Source organism: Pantherophis guttatus, chromosome 2, assembly GCF_059756535.1.
Source record: "Pantherophis guttatus breed Tessera chromosome 2, ASM5975653v1, whole genome shotgun sequence".
Lineage (NCBI taxonomy): Eukaryota > Metazoa > Chordata > Lepidosauria > Squamata > Colubridae > Pantherophis > Pantherophis guttatus.
In genome coordinates, this window is record NC_142064.1 from 197,862,464 (window position 1) to 197,883,879 (window position 21,416).

Below are 21,416 nucleotides of genomic sequence, written 5' to 3' on the forward strand. Positions count from 1 at the left end.
TTTCATCACTACAATTGAAAGCTGGCATTGAAATGAGATATATAAAAACAAAACAGACCTTTGTAGGAATTTCCCAATCCATTAACTAAGTCTTACTGTGCAAGCAGGAATCTGATTTGAATAGCTTAATTACTGTGACAACCTGTGGGGATATAAGGTGGAATCTGTATTTACATATATTATTGAATTCACATTTCTGTCTATTTGAATGGATCCATTTCCTACTATCAGAGGTATGCAAAGAAAAGGAGGCAGACAGAAATGTAAATGTCCATCTAATTGATTTGAAAATAATTTAGCAGTTTGAAACTTAAACCCCACTAATACGATTCAGATTCTAATAGCAGGTCTAAAAATGGGAGTTTCATCCAGCAATAAAAAAATATTAGATTCCTTGAATTAAATGAAACCTAGAAGCGTGGAAACTTGCCCTTTGTAATTCTGAGAACCAGCATTCACTTACAGATAGTAATAGCCTATTATTATTAAGATTCTGGAAGGTTTTTTTATTCTGTATCGAGTTGTATTTGCTTGATGTGCAACTATATAAAGGTTCCCCTCGCACATATGTGCTAGTCGTTCCTGATTCTAGGGGGCGGTGCTCATCTCTGTTTCAAAGCCGAAGAGCCAGCACTGTCTGAAGACATCTCTGTGGTCATGTGGTCGGCATGACTAAATGCCAAAGGCACACGGAACACTGTTACCTTCCCACCAACTTGCATTTTTATGTGCTTTCGAACTGCTAGGTTGGCAGAAGCTGGGATAGGTAAGAGGAGCTCACCCCGTTACGCGGCACTAGAGATTCAAACCACTGAACTACCAACCTTTTGATCAACAAGCTCAGCATCTTAGCCACCACGTCCCTCAGGGTGGCTTTACAATGATATAAAAACATAGATATCAAAACATTAAAAACATTAACAACAATTAAATACAGTAAAAGACTATTAAATGTATATGCTGCCCAGCTTACTGTCTCAAGTGAACCTGTTCCAGATGCAATTCAAGGTGCTGATGATTATCTTTAAACGCCTTCATGGCTTGGGACCATCTTCTCTGATGGTATCTACCCATCCCATTAGATCTGGCAGAGGAGGCATACTTTGAGTATGTCTGTGAGGGACTGCCATCTGCAAAAGCTTTTTCTGTTAGGGTACCTGCCATCTGGAACATCCTCTTCCCTGGACAAAAAGCTTTTCTGTTATGGTACCTGCCATCTGGAACATCCTCCTCCCTGGAGATCAGACTTGCGCAACCCTGCTGACCTTTCAAAGGCCTCAAAGGCCTAGTTTTGCCATCATGCCTGGAGCCCTGATGGTGTTGGTGAGCCTGTTTTTTGGTGGTGTTAATTGGAATGATCGTTTAGTGCTATTGCTTGGCTGCTATTTTTTTGTTCTGTTTTTTATTGTAGCTTCTCATAATCTGGCACCTGAGATGGTGGCTATATAAATTAAATAAATAAATAATATATCATGGCCACCATCTTGATTTATTTGACTACACCTCACAGATAGACCTGCCACCTACAATTGGACTGCATTTTATTGTCATTGTTTACAGTTATTTTACTTCCCTTCATTTGCTACTTCAGTGCCACCTTCTGTTGTAGCTTTCTGCAGTGAGTTATATTACACAGCATCGCACAGCAAATCTGACTTGACTAGGTAAAAAAGTCTCTGAGCGAAAGCAACGCCTTGCATTGTCCTTACGAAACAATGGTGTAGTTATTGCGCTTTATGAAGTTCCTGTACGCTGCCCTGAATTAATTATTATAATTGAAGGATAATTACATTCCCTCTCTCAATCTTCTTTGTCAAAGCAATCGGCATCACACTTTTTGCCTTGCTACGCTACAGTGATTTTATTGGTCTTGCCGTTTTTGTATAGCACAACAGGAAAATATCGGCTTGATTGTCCTGGCAACTGAGTGATAATTTTTCCCCCTGCCATCTAAAAATAAGAAATGCCATGAAAATATATTCATTTATCTTCTTGCCTTAAATTGCCCAGAGGATGAATGCCTTAAATTGCCCGGAGGATGAATTTTCTATACCCTTCATGAAAAGTACCTTGCTATTAGGTTTAGCCTCATTTCCAAGCAGAGAACTGGATCGGCTTTTCCCGGCTGTTCACCTATGTATGTGCTTTTGAAGAATCCTGGCTAATCTGCACCAATAATTCCCTATTCTCCCTACTCCCATTGTTTTAAAATCATTCCCCATTTTGAAAAGAATTCAAAATGTGTAACTTGTCCAATATTCTGCATTATTTTTATTATATTCAAGTGAGGCACAATAGACAATTGTACCTGTGGCCAGGAGAAGAACCCTCCAGTTCCCCATTGGCAGTCTGAGTCTCCAGCTCCTTAAGCACAAATTAGCAGTTCAGCATCCCTACAGGGCATTAGGCAAGGCACACTTTTGAATAAGTAGAGCCAGGCGCCCTCATTATATTGTGAATATTTTCCAGAGGGATAAGTCATTTTTATGTTGCACTGAAAACAGCACAAGCGTGTGTTGCCTAGAAGACCAGATTTATTATGGGAAAGCCTTTTACAAAGTAGCATTCATGGAGATTTCATTAATTTTTCAGGTGCCACACAATTCTTTACTGTTGATGGTGAGGCTTTGTAACCACTTCCATATAGCAGATGTTCAGGACTCTTTAACTTCCCCAAGAAATGATTTACAAAATGCTTTTTTTTTAATTGGACTTGGTTCCTCCCACTTCCTTCAGTCCATTAACACCAGCAGGAACATCCTATAAATCACCCTTTCTATATGCTTTCTTCCCACACAATTATATATCAGCTAATTTGAAATCTTCCAGCTACAGAGTTTCTGCCAGCAATCTACATTCATCAGAGGGCTAGTAGAGTTCAGATGTTACCCCCAGTTCTTTGATTTTCTGTGGTTAGGGCTGGATCTCAATGTGGGTGGCCCATCTCGGTTAGATTAGAAGTATAGGTAAATGAAATGGGATATTAATTCATCTCGGAAGTGCTACATGAGAGAAAGAACCAGATGTACATGGAAAGCAAGGGTGGGCAGATTACAAACAGAATCAGCATTCAAGAGGATACGGCTAATCTGAAAGCGTATTTGGAGACAGATGTGAGAGGCAAGGAAGCAGCACTTTTATTTTATCGAATTCAGACTAAAATGGGCTAGGCTGCCATTTCCACTTCTTGAAAGTGGAAATCACACTGCTTATTAAGATAGAAGGTTTCTCTATTAATCATTCCTTTCATCCCCTTTGTCCATGGCAAAAGGGAAGATGCTTGGTGATTCAGATGACAGGAGAAGGAACCATCTTGATACTCATTTTGCCCAATCCCTCTGTAGTTCTAATAAACACTACAGTTCCAAGAAGGCTCCACATCCATTTCCATTACTCAGGTGACCCTGAGGACACAGATAAACCTCCAAGTGGCCTCAATGATTCTCTAAAAGAATGCAAATGAGTCTGCAAGGAGTATAAATGCTTTCATTCCCCACCATCCAGTCAGAGCTGAAGAAGCTTCTTGGATGAGAAGTGAAACATCTTCTAAGGAAAACAAATGTTCTTGGGCTATCATTGCTGTTTCATCTATGACAATATTATTCCCAAAGATGTAAATAAAAAAACTTAAGATTCCATTTTTTAACATCATTAGCCAGGCAGGGTGGGAAAATACAATTGCAATATGTATTGATAGATTAAGATCTTTTTATTTATACCTCTAATCCATTATTTCTCAACCCCATAACTTTAAGATGTGTAGACTTCAATTCCCAGAAATCCCTAGCCAGCATAACTAGCTGGGGAATTCTGGAAGCTGAAGTTCACGTATCTTAAAATTGCTGACGTTAAGAAACATGGCTCTACTCTATAACCTCCTTCCTCTGGAGAAGCGCCACAGATTTCCAGGGGTTTTTCTAGAAGGGTATTTCCTCCTCTCATATTCCCCCTAGTGTCAGTTAAAACAAAAATCATGACAAATTATTTGCTTTACTGTTGATCCGTTTCTTCCTGTGTGGTCCACCAGTGTCCACCAAGAAAAGTTTATGAAAGTGCATACTTTGTTTTGAAATCTGATCTGTTTTTCTCTTTTTTAGTCTTGAAAAGATTGGCCAAATGGAGCAATTTACTTGTGAACCCTTTTAACAGTTACGCATCTGTGTGGGCAGAAGGATGTTTGTAAATGCCAGGCTGAATATTTAGCAAATTCCTGTCCTTACACGAGTCATTAATCAATGGTGAAAATGTTGCTGTTTGGCTACTGAACTTTAGCTCCCAGACATGTTATTACTCATACTTTCTTTCTTTTCTTGGCATTATTTCTGTGTGAAGTCCTTTTGAAAACTCTCATAAAGGTTTAAATGTATTAAAATGCAGAGTTTGTTTTGGAAGCGTTTTAGCTGAGCTTGCAAACAATATTAACAGTCTCAACAAAAGTATTCATTTTGCTTTCATGACGACAACTCATAGTTGAAAATAGCCTCTTCCCAGATAGTAAAAGGATTTCAGGATGTAACATTTAAGAAGAAAAGAACCTTTCAAAGTAATGCATGTACAAAGATATCAAACTGCCTTAAGTTCGTAATAAGAATTTGGTTTCAGATCTATGTAATAAATATATAGCTTTCTGTTTGTTTTTATTTCTTCTTTTCTCTGTTACTCATTCAGTCAAGGAGGGCAGCTAGTTTTTTGAGTTAAGTCATTTCTTTTCGATTGTTAAAGGAAAATTATTCCAGAAAATTCTGCCTTAGGCCAGATTCCACAGATCAGAGTCTACTTCATCCTATCAGATGTGGCAGTCCAAAAATCACACTATTTGCTTTTCTCTCCAGCATTATATATTCCCATTTGAGTGTGTATGTAAAATCACAGACTAATGAAACACAGACTGGAGGTGGAGCTGTAGCAGTGTCAGAAGATGAAACTGTTTATTTTTCAAAGAAGACTACAAAAACTTCACACAATCTTGGGGAGGCTCTTTGGTGTGTTTTGGCACTGCCAAAGGAATATAAGAACCTTGGGAATTCTTTAATCACCCCCAAAGTTTTGGATTGGAGCTACCACAGCCAAGTTGCAAAACCCTGGATGGCCAGTAGAGGGTAGGAAAGACTTTGGGTTCTCAGCATCTCCTCACTTTCATCTGGTGGTTGTCCAAATCATTGCAGTCTAGATACCATAGCGGCTACGGCGTAGCCTTAATTATAGTGGCCTTATAGCAGCATGCAAACATGCTGAAGGGCTAGAAATTTCAGGTCACATAAGGAAAATGGATGCAGTTTGCTTGTCTGAACTGTATAAGCAAACAATGTAGTCATTTCAGACACCAAATTTCAAGAAAAAAACACCACATATTAAAAAAATTATACTTTTCTGTGGAGATGAGAATGTTGATTGCATGTTTTGCCAAGGGTGGTAGTTTTTAGCAGCTAATCTAAAGCCGGAAATGAAAATGGATAATTTAATGAACAGGGGATACAATAGGCAATGTATCCTGGGACTTCATTAAATGACCTGGGACCTGTCAGCTGACTTTTTGTACAAAGGTATAATGCTTTTTCAAATGCAATAGACCCACGCTGAGAAACAGCCTGACTGATTAATCACAGACATGGGATACTTCTGAGCCTGCAACCTGATAGTTGACAGCTAAACCCACCATTCAAAGCATCTGTTTAAGGCTCTGCCCTGCTGTATCATATATTAAGGAAAATGACGGGAGCCGATTCTTCCTGCTACTAGGTGATTTCCCTTGTTGCTAGGGAAATCCATTAATTGTGTTCTTTAACTTTTACACATTAGAACTGTTAAGGACAGCAACATTTCCTTGCCTTGTTACCAAGGCAGAAGAGAGTTTAGCAATTGTGCTAGTTCAGTTGATTCTGGCATACTCTTCTGCCAGCTCAAGGACTGGAAAACAGCATTTTAGTGAAAGCATGAAAATGAGAGTATTCTTGTAATTCAGTGATGAGCAATCAGAGGCTGGATGCACCCTTGTCCCTTTTTTGCCATTTACAATCCTTTTCCTACCAACTTGATGGTATTATTTTCTGCCAGTTTGAAGTGCAAAGATATAAAACTGCAATTATTCCAAAACAGATTCAACACAGGTTTTATATATATCTATATATATCCCTTTCCTCTCAAATGCTGCAATGAAAAAAAAACAGTCATGGGTGTTACACAATTTTATCTTGCCTAGTTCACTTCATCACCATAGAGGTAGAAAAGGACAATGAAGACAGAGCTTAACTAATAAAGATAGTAAAAGAAAAAAGTGGTCCATTAGATGTGTTGGGACTTAGATAACAATCTGAATTTTATGGGACAGAGTTGGGCTTGTTCCTGGCCACTAGAGTGTTTTGCAACTCTGTCCCATAAAATTCAGATTGTATCTAAGCCCCAACACATCTAACGGACCACTTTTTTCTTTAACTATCTTTATTAGTTAAGCTCTGTCTTCATTGTCCTTTCCTTCCTCTATTGCAGGGATGAGTTGCTTTTGCCCAGATTAAGGGTCAAACTCCAAAAATGAATGTGTGGCCAGGACAAAAACTACATTTGATTTCATTTTATTGGTGTTTAAATTCAGTTCTTATTAAAAATGTAATTTTATGAATACATTGCATATTTCCCTTCTGGGCATTTTAAAAATTATATAGTAGTAGTAGTAGTAGTAGTAGTAGTAGTACTACTACTACTACTACTACTACTACTAATAATAATAATAATAATAATAATAATAATAATAAACACCATAGGTATTGACAAATTTGCCATCAGTCAATTGCAGAAGGCGGCTTTACTTGGAAAAGCTTCCATCCTACGACGATATCTGTAACACCGTCAAACATTCAGATTTGCCTATTCCAGATCCAGGTCCTACTTGATAGGTAGACAAAAATGCCAAACCCAGTCTGAACATCTGGCTGACTGTGTGATGATGATTAATAATAATAATAATAATAATAATAATAATAATAATAATAATAATACTGAAAAAAGAAACAGAAAGCTTTATTTTGGCAGCTCAAGAACAAGCCCTAGCCACAAACTGCATGAAGGCAAAAATTCAACATGTTACCACCAACAGCAAATGCCGCCTCTGCAATGAGAAAGATGAGACAGTCGACCACCTGATCAGTGGGTGCAGCAAAATTTCACAAACTGACTACCTACAACGCCATGACTGTGTTGCTAAGATCATTCACTGGAAATTGTGCCAGAAGTTTGGATTTGAGTACAGCAAAAACCACTGGGAACATCAGGTTGAGAAAGTTTTAGAAAATGAAAAACTCAAGATCTTGTAGAACTTTAGGATTCAGACTGACAGGCACTTGGTCCACAATACACCTGACATAACAATAGTTGAAAAGAAAAAAGTATGGTTCATTGACATTGCAATACCTGGTGATGCACGGATTGAAGATAAGCAGCAAGAAAAAAATCACAAAGTACCGGGACTTGCAAATTGAAGTTGAGCGACTGTGGAAAAAGAAATTGTGTGTTGTCCCGATTGTAATTGGAGCCCTTGGAGCAATACCCAAAGGGCTACCCCCCTATTTAGAAATTCTAAATTTGCCGGACTTGAACATTTTGACTCTACAAAAAACCACCTTACTCGGAACAGCTTACATCCTCCGACGATATCTTAACAGTTCCTAGGTCCTTGGTTAGGACTCGAGCTGCTGAGCTATTAACCAGCCTCAAAGGCTGTGAATCTCATTAAAGATTAACCAATAATAATAATATAGATACATCAACAAATTGCAGCTTCCTGCAATAACACCAGTGGAACTGCAAAAAACTGCGCTACTTGGAACATTGTACATCTTAAGAAGGTACTTGGTTAATACCTAGGACGCTGGGAGCAGCCCCTATCAACCATTAGCACCAGTCAATGGTATTTGTGATGCATTTTTGAATGTTCAGTTGATTGAGTTTTATGTTTAATGAATAAAGTAAATAATAATACAATGATGATGATTCTGGTGATATTCTCAAAAATTTCAGGAGCTGCAGGTTCTGTGTCAAATTTTTATGTTTCTCAGGGCAGGAACCAATCTGGTAGTGTTCTGAAAAGCAACATGACCACTGGTGGCATTATATGAGCATCAATACTGTATTGATAGTGACATTTAAAAACTCTAAAAGGTAGCTTGAGAGATCTGGGGATTTTGTGTTCTCAATGCTAAGCTTCAATGATATCGGTCAGATTGATAAACATGGGAGATTGTGGGGAGACTGGAAAAAGAATGGAAAGGAGAGAAGTCCTAATCAAGAGACAGTGGACAAGTCAGTGGACAAATGATCTCATAAGCAAGGACAAAAAAGTGGGAGACTTTTATAGTTGTAAAAACCTAACACATTTAATGAACAGTATTTCAGAGATTCAGATTTCCAGGGGAGTTTGGGGTGGAACAGGCCACCATGGCTCTGTTTCACAATAGAAGCTCCCCTCCCCCCTCCTCATTTAGCTTGATAAATGGGTTTGAGGGGTTAGCTCAAGGTAGTAAAACATCTTCAAAGAAGCATCATTCAAAGAGTCTCTGCCTTAATCAGTAGTTTTGCAAACATAATCTGAACTCAATTTGAATTTGAATTCAATTTATTTTCCAAAGCACCAGAAAGCAAAACAAGAAACAATGGATGGAAACTAATCAAGGAAGGAAGCAACCTGGAATTAAGGAGAAACTTCCTAATGGTGAGAACAATTAACCAGTGGAACAGCTTGCCTCCAGAAGTTGTAGGGGCTTCACCACTGGAGGTTTTTAAGAAAAGACTGGACAGCCACTTGTATGAAATGGTATAGGGTCTCTAGCTTGAGCAGGGGTTTGGGCTAGAAGACCTCTTCCGGCTCTATTATGATTAATGGCTAGGGAATTCTGGGAGTTGAAGTTCAGACATCTTAAAAATTGCCAAGTTGGAAAAAAAAAACTGACCTTAATGAACTCAGTATAAAAGAAAATGGCAAGTTCCTCTGTCCAAGAGTCTGTATTTATCCTGGACTAGCATTAAAGGGACTTTATTCAAATCTGTGCAGTTCCTGCTTCCTCAAACTTGCCCTGCTGCATGGAGCTCGACAAACGTAGACATCCCTAAGGGGGAATCTATCATTTGTGGTAGCAAGGACATTTGCCATGGAAAAACTGACGTTTGGAATGTAAAATATGCAGCAAAAATGTGTGTTTATATCAAAGTGTGGGTGTGCGCTAGGAAATCTTGGTTGCCATAGTTTCCTAAAAAATCCCACTGCATGTTTACAAACACATATGTATCTGTTTCAGTTTAACAGCATTTCCCACTCCAGATATGCTTGCTGCATAATGCATCAATTGGTTCCTATGATTGAAGACAGGCAGTGCATTAGAGAGCAGGGGTCTCCAACTCCTAGCACCAGAAGTGCAGCAGGAAAACCAGCCTGCTAGCCTGAGGGTGACAGCACCGAAGCCCCCTCCCATATCAGTACTAAAGTCTCCAGGGTACAAAAATGAAGAGCACTGCAGCATGCAACCCTGATGGTGATACCTAGTTTGGGTAATGAAACATCTGCAAGAAAACAACCAATCTCGGAGAGCACCAAGGATTCTTCAAACACATTTATCAAGCTAAATGAGGGAGGGGGGGAGGGGAGTTTGTATTGTGAAACAGAGCCATGGGGGCTCTGTTTCACCCCAAACTGCCCTGGAAATCTGTACCTCTGAAATACTATTCATTAAATGTGTTAGATTTTTACAATTTATAAAAGTCTCCCACTTCCCTGTCCCTGCCACAGGTTCGCACCACTGATAGCGAGTCACAGGCAACAGCTTCTAGGCCAACTGCAATGGGAGGGAGGACAGGGGCCAAAAAGCTCAAGTCAATATGGTGAACCTTAACCATGTCCTTCAAATGCCACCCCATTTTTATGTGCATTGCTGCATACTTTAAAATGTATGTGGGCTTTGAAATGTGCAATTGCAGCCACCATCTTGATTTTTTAAAATCGGGGTGGGCTTCAAAAATTTCAGCAACTGGTTCTGTGGCTGGTTGCTGGATGAGCATACCATGATGGGTGTGTGGCCTAGTTGGCCTCCTGCACCGCGGCAGGGGGCTTTTTTGCCTTCCCCAGGCTCCAGAGGCTTTCCTCGAGCCTCTGGGAGGGCAAAAACTGCCTGGCCCAGGCTCCGGAGGCCCTCTGGAGCTTTCGGGAGGCCCGTTTTTTCCCCCGCTCCGAGCCTCCGTGTGGGCCCTGCACTTACCTTGCATCCAAAATGGGCTGTGTGGAGACTCCTGGGAGGGGTGGGGTGGGAGGGGCCAGCCGGGGTAGGATAACCGGCCAACGTTAGCTATGGGTTCTCCCAAACCCGGCCAAATCCATAGCAGCCCACCCATGTTTAAAATCCTCCTTGTAGGAAGGTCTTCCTGGCTTTCAGTAGTGCCCTTTTGAAGTGCCAGGAGTGGAACTGTCCCTTGGCTAGTCCATGACTTATGCCCTTTGCACAGAGCCATTCCCCCAACCCCAAAGGCAGAGGAGCTGTGGGGAAAGGGACCAGGCCCTGGAGCCCACTTCATCAATTGGCAGTCTAGCCACACCCTGCCTGGCCTTCCTCACTCAGGAACAAAGCCATAGTCTCAGACCAAGGGAAGATCTACCATGGCCAACAGAAACTGCCAAGACACCACCTTCCCCCTGGCAGCTATCTTGTCACTGCACTTGCAAATGAGACACCTGCCATCACTTTGACCTACTCCCTCATAACCACTGTTGTGGGCCACAGAAAATTACTAGGAGGGTCATACATGGCATCCCTTTTGCGGCATATAGTACAATGCTTTGCATCTTTGCTCAAATTTAAACCCAATTCAGTTCAATGGGGCTTACTGTCAAGTGCTTACATGCCTGGGAGCAGTGGTGTATTAACCATTAAGCAGACTAAGCATGTGCTTAGGGCACCAGGCCCAAAGGGGCACCACAAAGTTGAGAAAGAAACAAAAACCCCAAGATTTGTCAGTGCTTAGGGCACCAGTGAGCCTTAATCCGCCACTGTCTGGGAGTGCACTTTTTTGATGGCAATATACAGTAGCCACTATTTCCATTCAGGACTTAATGCTCTTCCAAATTAGTCTCAGAAGGATTACCAAATTAAAAATCCTAGTATTTCTTGTGCACCCCGAACATACAATGGTTGATAGACCCCTTCATATCCTGACAAATGTTGCCATCCTAGGTAGCTAATTAAACGTTTTGTAGCTTTACTTCCCACCTATTTTGATGGCGCATGCTGTTTTTAATCATTTGATCTTTCTTTAGTCGAATTACATTTTCCTTCCTCATGCCTGCAAATAAGCTAAATGGCCTTTATAAGCTATATCACTTGTCAGCTTTTGAAATTTATTTGTTATTATCAGTTTTATAATACAGTTTTAAGGTGGCATTGCTTGTTTAGCAGCTTCTTATTTTACCTGTATTTTATTAGCAACTCTCTTAAGATTCTGACTGTCCAATCCATTATAGCCATACTCAAAACTAAGTCCTTCTGTACTAAAGTGGGTTTATTCAGCTACATAGGATTGCAACATAAATTTAGTATTATATCCTCTAAATATATCTGTGTTATACTGTATACTGGTTTGATGTGTGTGAGAGATCCACTGATACTATGCTGAAGTATTTTTGATCAATGCTATTTCATGTTTCTTTTGGAAGAGAAATATATACATTTCTGGCATATAAAACATGCCAGAATCCCTAAGAATAAATGCATTTTGCCTCCTTTCGCTCTCTTGAATTATTATTTACAACCCAGATGTTTCTCTACAAGTAAAAACAAAAAAGTGCCAAAAATATACTGCCCTTTAAAAATATTCCTAATATGAATTTTTAAAATGGATTTCTTCTAGGTAATATGGTTTCTTGAGCTTTTTGTGGAAGTGGGGCTGAGAAAAATAAATCAAAATGAACTACCTTGCAGTACGATTTTCAGTCAAGATACAAGAATGATTGCATATTGATAGAATGGGAGGAAAAGAAGCTTTAGAACCTGACCATGTATGGATCAGGGTGCATTGGAGACAGCTTGACCATCTGAATTTTAGAAACTTTTTAGTTAAATAGATCTTTCACTATATGCACGAGAACTATATGATTTGTTGAATAGTGACACAGAACTTATGTTTCCATGTTAAACAGCTGTGGTTCAGTCCTAGGCATCTCCAATTAAAGAATGACATTACAGGTAATGGGAACATAATTTCTACCTATATACTGGATAAAACCAGATCAGTTCAATTTAAGGCAATTTTTGTATATTACAAGATCACAACCAAATGCAGTTTTGCTCTGAGATTGCCAAGGCAACCAGACTCAACAACTTCATGCTAATATTTTGAGAGGCTGAAATCTTATACATACTTTTCAGGAAATAAGTATCACCACACTGAGCCTCAGAAGTGTTTAGTTTTGCTCCGTTAATTATCTGTGGTAAATTTATAGTCAGAACATGAAGTTGAAGAGAGAATGAGAATAGCCTTAGAACTGACAAAGAATATACGAGGAAGTGGATAAGATTCTTGAGACTCTGAGTCTGGCCACCTGGATCCTGGACTCGTGTTCCTTCTGTCTGGTCAAGACCTTCCAGGAAGTAGCACGTGGTTGGATCCAAGTGGTGGTTAATATCTCATTGCAGAAAGGCTGCTGCTGCCTGCCTTGAACTTTGATTTCTCAAGAAGACATCTTTGGGCTTGACACCATTGGATGACTTTTGTCTAGTCTCTAGTTTTCCCCTTTTTAGGAAGGGTTGTTAAGAGGGTGGTAGGCACTCAGCTCCAGTAGACCCTGAGAGAAGAAAATTATTTGTGTCCTTTTTAGTCAGCTCTCTCATGTCTCCTTTTCAATGTCTATGTGAAGCCACTAGGTGAGGAGGCTTGGGTGCAGTATGCTGATGATAGTCAACTGTACATCTCTGTCCCAGCCTGACAAGTAGCGGTATTCAGGTGCTGACCTAGTGCCTGGAGGCTTTAAGAATCTGGACAGAGGAATCAGTTCTGACTCAATTCTAGCAAGAAGCAGTGGCCCTATTGTTTGGGTGTCCCTTGGATTTGGAGAGTTAGTAATTTTAACTTTTGATGGAGTAGCATTATCTTGAACTGTTGGTGTGCAATTTGGAAATCCTCATGGGCTTGCAGCTTCTGTCTGAGGAGCAGGTGGCAGTTGCAGCAAGGGAACATATTAATCTTGCACTCCAATTACAACCATTCTTGGACCAAGAGGTTCTATTCATGGTCACTCATGCCCTAATTATCTCCTGTCTGGACTACTGCAATATGTTCTACATGATTCTGCCCTTGAAGACCACCCAAAAGCATGGTCCAGAATGCAATAGTGTATGAAGTTATGAACCCCATGCTTCACATGTTCAGTTTCTTTCTGGGGGCAATACAAAGTCTGCTTGTCACCTTAAAATCCCTGTATGGCATACAGCCAGGTTATTTGAGGGGCTGTCTCTCCCTGAGGATTGGATAGGATGAGCTTGCTTCAGGTCCTTTCTGTTGAAGTGTTATCACCTGGCAGGACCTTGGAAGAGAGTCTTTATCTGACTGTACCTACCCTGTAGAATAGCCTCCATCCTGAAAAATGGGGAGCCCAGCATTCTCAAGATGCGAGTCTTTTTGTACTGCATATACCTAAGTATATAAATACACTTTATGTATTTTGTTATTTGTATATCTTGGTTGCGAGCTCCCTATGGTTATTTTATATAATATGAGTGGCCATTTTTTTTACTAATAAGTAGATGGCCAAATTTTACTAAAACATAAATTTTAGAATAATTTTTTATTTGACACTGGCAATTCACTATTGTATATGAAAGATTTCTTTAGTCTGGTGTGATTAGATATGTTGGGCTTACAATGCTCTCTTGGGGAAGATCGTCATCCTTCACAAGCAATGCTGGCTTAAGCAGTGATAGGAGGGTCCAGTTTTCCCCCAAGCTCACCAAATTGAGAAAAGCCACTCCAAACTATCAAAGAAATGGCTGTTTCTTTTCATTCAGAGCAGCTGTAAATAACCTTCAACTGCTGCCCACCCCCCTCCAATCTGGGACTAAAAAGAGATTGTTCCATCCAATCTGGGACTAAAAAGAGATTGTTCCGTCAAAAATGCAGCATGTCCTTTGCCATTTATTTTTCTTTTAGATAGACCTTTGCATTAGTATTTAGGATGTACACATTTCTGCTGTAGTTTGACAAGGACTTCGGATATCAGTATCTGTTCTGAGTTTGTACATTGTTTTACAGTTCTAAAGTGCCTCTGGGCAGGGAGAAATTATGAACTGATAAAAACTAGGCCTCTCTTTCTACCTCCAATTCCCTTCCAGGCCAAGGAATGAGGAGAATTCTTTGCAGGTTAGAGCAGAAGTTGTCACTAGGGAAAGTCCAATGTGCAGCTGGCGGCAGAAGCTGGTCTGCACCTCATCTTCCAACTAGAGCGTGAAAAGTGGAAGTTATTTGATGAGCCAGCATTTCCTTCTCAATCTCTTATTATATGGTGGGGAAATCTTGTAGTTAATTGGCTTCAAAAATGTGATATGCATAAGAAGACACAAGTGTACCAACTGGAAAAATAAAGGGATTATTCTAGGAAGATCTCTAGCCAGACCTACCAATTACCCCAAAGCATCCAGCCCTTTAGGGCATCCCACCAAGTTTGCCTCTCTATCTCTGGGATGAGGGGGTGGGGGAATAATCTTATGGATGTACATCACAGAACAGAACATCAAACAAATGCCTTTGATGGCTAATCGCAGGGCTAGAGAACCCTTTCATTGAAATTTGATCACAGAACTCTGGATAATTCATCCAAGATTTAGACTGATTAAACAAAGACCAGCCCAACAACAGTTCTTCTTTTCAGAGTAGTAAACCATTGAGCAGAATTGCAGACCTAGAAGAAATATCTCCTAAAAAAGTCAGAGTGTCTTTCCAGAAACATTCTTTTCTTTTACCACCAAACTATTGAGTCCAGTTTCTACAAAAACTGCAGAAGAAGGAAAGCAAAAGGTTTACTCATGAAGTAAACCTACTAGATCAAATCACCACATTTTCTCCTTTTGGTCATTGATTAGGATTGAATGTTATAAGGACAGGGAAAATTTTGTCATGGAAGTACATGTATATACTAACACAAAATCAGACATGAATAATACACTCTATCACTGTGATGGCGAACCTATGGCACGTGTGCCACAGATGGCACGCGGAGCCATACCTGTGGGCACGCGAATGTTGCTCTAGCTCAGCTCCAGTGCACATGCGTTCGCTGGCCAACTGATCCAGGCCCACCTGAAGTCAGGAAACGGGCTGTTTCTGGCCTCCAGAGGGCCACCGGGAACATTGGGAAGGCTGTTTTCACCCTCCCCAGGCTCATAGAAAGCTTCTGGAGTCTGGGGAGGGTGAAAAACAGTCCTACTGGGCCCACCATACCATCGCATGCCAAAAGTGGGGGGAGCGGGGGGGGGTTGTGCATGCATGCGTAGGGGGGGCACATTGTTTTATGGGTGTGGGCACACGCACGACTCCCGTGCCCCCCGCTTTTGGCACATGATTGCAAAAAAGTTAACCATCAGTGCCCTAATATATAATGTGAAGGTTGCATTTGCAGCCTAGTGCTTATATAGAACATAAAGACTTTATGCTGCAAATGAAAATGGATGGACCCTATAGTATACTACGCCTCCTGCAGTTCAGCTTCATTAAGAGGGCATCAGGGTAGTTGATTTTGTATATGCTTAGGAAGACTTGGCCCTTAAGCACTACTTCATTGTATTATTATTATTATTATTTAAAAAAACTCCTTTCTTGATGAGAGAAAATGACTCTGTACAAGCTTAGATTAGGTGCTAACATTATGATCAAAATATGATATGGGTAATCATTTTCAGAGGTCCAGGCTTATCACTGACCTATTGCATTTCACAGTGGCATATGATCTATTTTACTAAAATGACAGAACAGCAGTTTCTGAAAATGGTCAGAATTATCTCATGTCTTAAAAAATGAGCAAACTTAAAAATGATATGTTTAAGATGACTCCAATATTGACATCAATATTAATATGTTGATGTCTGATGTATTGATTGGTATCAATTTTGAAGTCAACATTAATGTCTTTACTACTGATGTCCCAATTGCTACAAAATACAATTATGCCTATTATTTACTTTCTTAGTTAAGGTACTGGTGTTTTATGCATTTATGTCTCTCTGTCTGATTGCCAAATTGCACTAAGGCTAAGCTGAAATGTGAATTGTTCAGTTTAGGTTTTTCTATTTCAAACCAGCCACTGTAGCTTATTCTACAAATTCAATTGGCAACAATATGGTCTGTAGCAAATAGAGCCATACAAGCTGAAGAATATAATAATGCTGCTATAAGCTTGGAGAAACTATCCTTATGCTAGCATTCTCAGCCATGGCCACATTGGCTAAGGAATTCTGGCAATTGAGTGCTATATATCTGAAAGGTGCTCAAAAAGAAGAAAACTGCCCTACACAAAGAAACAACTCCTGCATATTTATTTCATGGCAGTTACTTCCTGCTGGCCATGTAAGGGGAGATGTACCAGCATATAAATTTAATAAATACCTCTGGGTTTGGTGCTTGAGAACACCCGTGTTCTAATCAAGGCAGGAGAGAACTACTGTTTATACTTCCCACAATAATCTGAAGTGATATCACATTGGGAATACTGGAAAAATGAAAATGGTATTCTCAGACTTACCTATGAAGCATGAGAAATTCAGAGAAAGAGAAGTACTGGTGGTTCGGCTAGAACCACAGCAATAATGCTTGATCTTGTGTGCCTAATAAGGAAGAGTAATAATGGATAAGCTGTAAATCCAGGAATTTGAACTGCATGATTACATTCTACGAGAGGAAGCTTTAACAGGTTTCTATGGAATCTCAGCTTTCTCTCAGACACATATTGAAAACTATTACTTTACATTGCATTAGGTTTTCAAATAGATTTTTAATATTTTCTTTTAGTTGTATTTTGGTCCTTTTAATGTTTCCGTTTACTGTCTTGGTGGCCTTTCTTGAAATATTGTAAACAAAGCCATTCACATATCTCTATAACACCGGAAGTTTTGATCTTCACTTTTTAAATATGTTGTTTGAAACTTCTTACTTGTAGTATAATAAAATCAGATCTTTGAAACAAATCTGTAATATGGGAATGCCAACACAGAGAAGTACAATACACAAGGAAGGACCCTTTGGCTTACTTTGCTGAAGAAATAGCTGTTTCTTGAGGTTGGGAAGTCCTTCCAATTAGTAAGTTGCCTTAGGTTATTTTTATTTCCCTTATGAATTTAATCCTAGTGCACAATGTTGTTATACAGAACACCTTTCCATGAGCATCACAGCATCATGGCGGCGTCACATGACGTATGGGACTTTTTTCCTCTTTGCTAAACCAGGTGGGGCCGGGGTCAGCACATGATGTATCTGGCCCGTGGGCCACGAGTTTGACACCCCTGATCTAAAGTAATGCTACCAGGTGACATTGAATTCTTTGTCAGTCAAACTTTGCTTCTATAGCTATTATCTAAGCACTTTTGTAGTGGATGATGCAGCCAAATTTCTAAAACAAAATTAAACATATACAGCAGCTTTGCTAGGGTCAGAATCATCATATGTCACTACATCTTTTTTAGATTTTTTTAGAATGAAAACAAAGCTGGGCAGTAGACATTGCCGGCTGAAGGAGCAAATTTAATATTTGGTTGCTTTGCCAACTAGTTTTTATGTCACCGGGCCAAAAAATGGAAATAACTAAAGGTTAATTTCCCTGTAGGGTAGCACAAGACTCTTGCTAAAATAAGCTAATAAAAAACAAGCAATGGTTAGAGACTGTGGTTAAGGTATTCCTTCTAAATTATAAAGTAGTATCCAATCTATGTTGGGATAGCATGCTAAGCCAAACCACATTATAGTTAAGTATCCTACGAATTTGGTCAATGTGTCATGCCATGGCTTAGTGGGAACTGGCAGCAGATTTGGGGATTTTTCTGATTTTTCTAAACAGACAACACTCAAGACAACACTCTGCTGTCCTGAATTGAAAAGTGTCTTTTTGTTTTTAAAAGAAATGCTGCACTATTAGATTTACTGAATGGATGGCTACTGCAAGTCTCTTTCAAACGTAGTTCAGGTTCATATCTATGTTCATATGTAGTTTTCATGACAAAAACATGAAAGTGATTTGTTGTTGTCTTTACTCAGCCACTTACTTTCTGGCTTCCCAGTCTTGGTATTTCCTGGAAGTTTCCCATTCAATTAAATCTAATCCTACTCAACTTTTTAAGATTAGTCAAAATCATCTTGCCGAGATGGATATTTCCCAGCAAAATGAAGTGTCTGTTCTACTAGGTGGATTGGCGCAGGGGTGGGTTCTACTTACCTCCACTACTGGTTCGCAACGGGAGCGCGCACGATAGTTCATGATGACGTCCGGGTGGGTGGGCAGAGCCTCCCGCTGCCGTTACTACCAGTTTGCAGGAACCGGACCGAACTGGGAGCAACCCACCACTGGATTCGTGATGGAACAATAGGAAAATGATTTACTCATAGCAGTCATTGCTGAGAATGTTGATATAACATGATCATTCTTGATTACAAGATCACAAACAGGTAGTTCTCCATTCACAACCATTTTTTTAGTGACCGTTCAGACTTACACCACTGAAAAACAGTTACTCACAACCAGTCTTTGCACTTATGATCGTCACAGCATTCCCAGTCATGTGATCAAAATTAAGGCAATTGGGAATTGGCATTAATTTAACAGTTGCAACATCCTGGGGTCATGTGATCATCATTTCCCAGCTGGCTTCCAACAAGCCAAGTGAATGGGGGAGGCCAGATTCACTTAATGACCATGATTCACTTAGGAACTAAAGTGATTTGCTTAACAATTGTGGCAAAAAAGATCATAAAATCAAGTGGAAGTCACTTAACAACCACCTTACTTAGCAACAGAAATTCTAGTCCAAATTCTAGTACTTCCATTGTGTACAATATAGAAATTAAGATGGGTTTTCTTTTTTATGTTATTATACCTGGCAAAGCTTTCTGAAACAAATTACACTTCCAGGTGTAATTTCACCTCTTATTTATTAATACAGTGTGATAATCAACATCATTTTCTTATACTTATTTGATTTCATCTCTTCCGCCTGGATGCTCCACCTTTGCTTTTTTCGACCTTATCTTCGGATTTTTGCTGGTATCAGAAAGGGAGGAAGCATAGACATCGAGAGTCTTGAACAATTTATTTATAATATTTATACAAGTGGGACGGACCATCTTCTCCTTTGTTTCTGTAACTCTGGACTGGTCGCCGTGAGAGGGCGGTCATTGAGACTCTCATCCCCCTTTTTATGACTAACTTATTTTAATCACAAGACTTTCCCATCACTGTAAGAGGGAGATGGTATTCCGATGTTCTATTATATTAGCTTCCTTGTACAATTATCTACTTTACCCTTTTTGTCTTAACCGTCTGTTTTAAACCATCTTTAACACCTTAAGAAGAAAATGGCCTTTCATCACCTCCAATTCTATCTCACCTCCGATGTATTCAATAACAGAACTCCTAGGACTGCGAGATTCCCCCCTCTCGCAAGTTTGGCCCTCCCAGTTATCTAGGGCCGCCCTCGAGGATGGGTTTTGGAACCCCGAGAGGTGGTATGCTAAGAACCGGAAGCTTTGGGGTTTTTTAGATAGTTTTTCAAATTCTATTTTAAGGGGATCTGGGAGGAGGGTGGTTTCCAATGTAAATAATGAGGCTGGGGGGCCTCCCAGGAGGGGGGTGGGTTGTATGGGTTCAGGGATTAACCTGCGAGGGACGGTGTCTAGTCCATCTGAAGAGCACGGCGGAGGAGATGCAGAATCCGGGGCCAAGGAGAGGGTTAGAGCTTGTGCTGTTGATAGACATTACATCAGTACTATAGGTGGGAGGGGCAGATATGGCGGGAGTAGGGGGCCACATCAAGTTGCGGGAGTGCGCGCTCGCTGTCTTCAAGCGGTGGCACGCTCCGGCCCCCAATGCTCTTCTCGTTCCCCAGGTGGCACAGACCCTCAGGCCCTGGGCCTTCGGCTGATGCTGTGCAATGCCAGGTCCGTGGTAAATAACCCCCCCCCTCATTTGTGATCTTGTTCAGGAGGGGGGAGCGGACCTGGTGGGTATTACGGAGACCTGGTTGGGCCAGGAGGGGGGAGTCCCTCTCGTAGAGATGTGCCCACCCGGTTTCCGGGCATTTCATCAGCCAAGGTCACAGGGAAGGGGCGGGGGGGTGGCAGTTATCATTAAAGAGGGTCTTGGTCCGAGGGAGGCCACTGTTCCTCAGACGGCCGGATGTGAGTCCCTCCTTGTGAAATGGGGTCATGGGGTGCAGATGGGCCTGCTGGTTACGTACCTGGCTCCCTGCCACGTGGCAGCGGCCTTGCCTGAACTACTCAACGTTATAGCCGCGGTGGCGATTGATACCCCTAGACTTATGGTCATGGGGGACTTCAACCTGCCATCCATTGGTGAGGCGTCTGAGGTGGCTCAGGAGTTCATGGCTTCCATGACGGCCATGGACCTGACCCAATTAGTTTATGGCCCTACTCACATGGGGGGAAACACTCTGGACCTGGTTTTTGTCTCTGGTCAGTGGCTGAGTGGTCTCGAGATAAGGGGATATAGCGATCGAGCCCTTGTCATGGTCAGATCACTCCCTCCTTCACTTTTTTTTTTATTTTTTTTTATTTTTTATTTTTTTACTTTTGATTTGTATACCGCCCTACTCCCGAAGGACTCAGGGCGGTGAACTTTGACCTTCGAACCGCCACACCCCGCCGCAGGGAGGCGGAACCGATGAGGTGGTTCCGCCCCAGGCGCCTGATGGACCCGGATAGGTTCCAGACGGAGCTTCGGCCATTTCCTGAGGCTCTGGCACACGGCTCGACTGAAGACCTAGTGGCTGCCTGGGATAGGGCGGCTGCTGGAGCTTTGGACCGGGTCGTGCCTTTGCGGCCTCTGACCCGGCGTCGATCTCACCTGGCTCCCTGGTTCACCGAGGAGCTGAGGGAGATAAAACGCCGGAAAAGACGCCTGGAGAGCAGTTGGAGGGCCAGCCGTTCTGAATCTGACCAAACACTGGTAAGGTCTCATATTAAGACCTACCTGGTGGCAATAAAAGCGGCAAAGTGTAACTATTTTTCCACTCTTATTGCGTCATCAGATAATCACCCAGCCGCCCTGTTTAGGGTGACCTGCTCCCTGCTCCACCAGGAAGTGCGGGAGGACCCCTTGGAGGGTAGAGCCGAGGACTTTGTACAATATCTGTATGACAAAATCGCTCAGATTCGGGAAAATTTGGACTCTGACT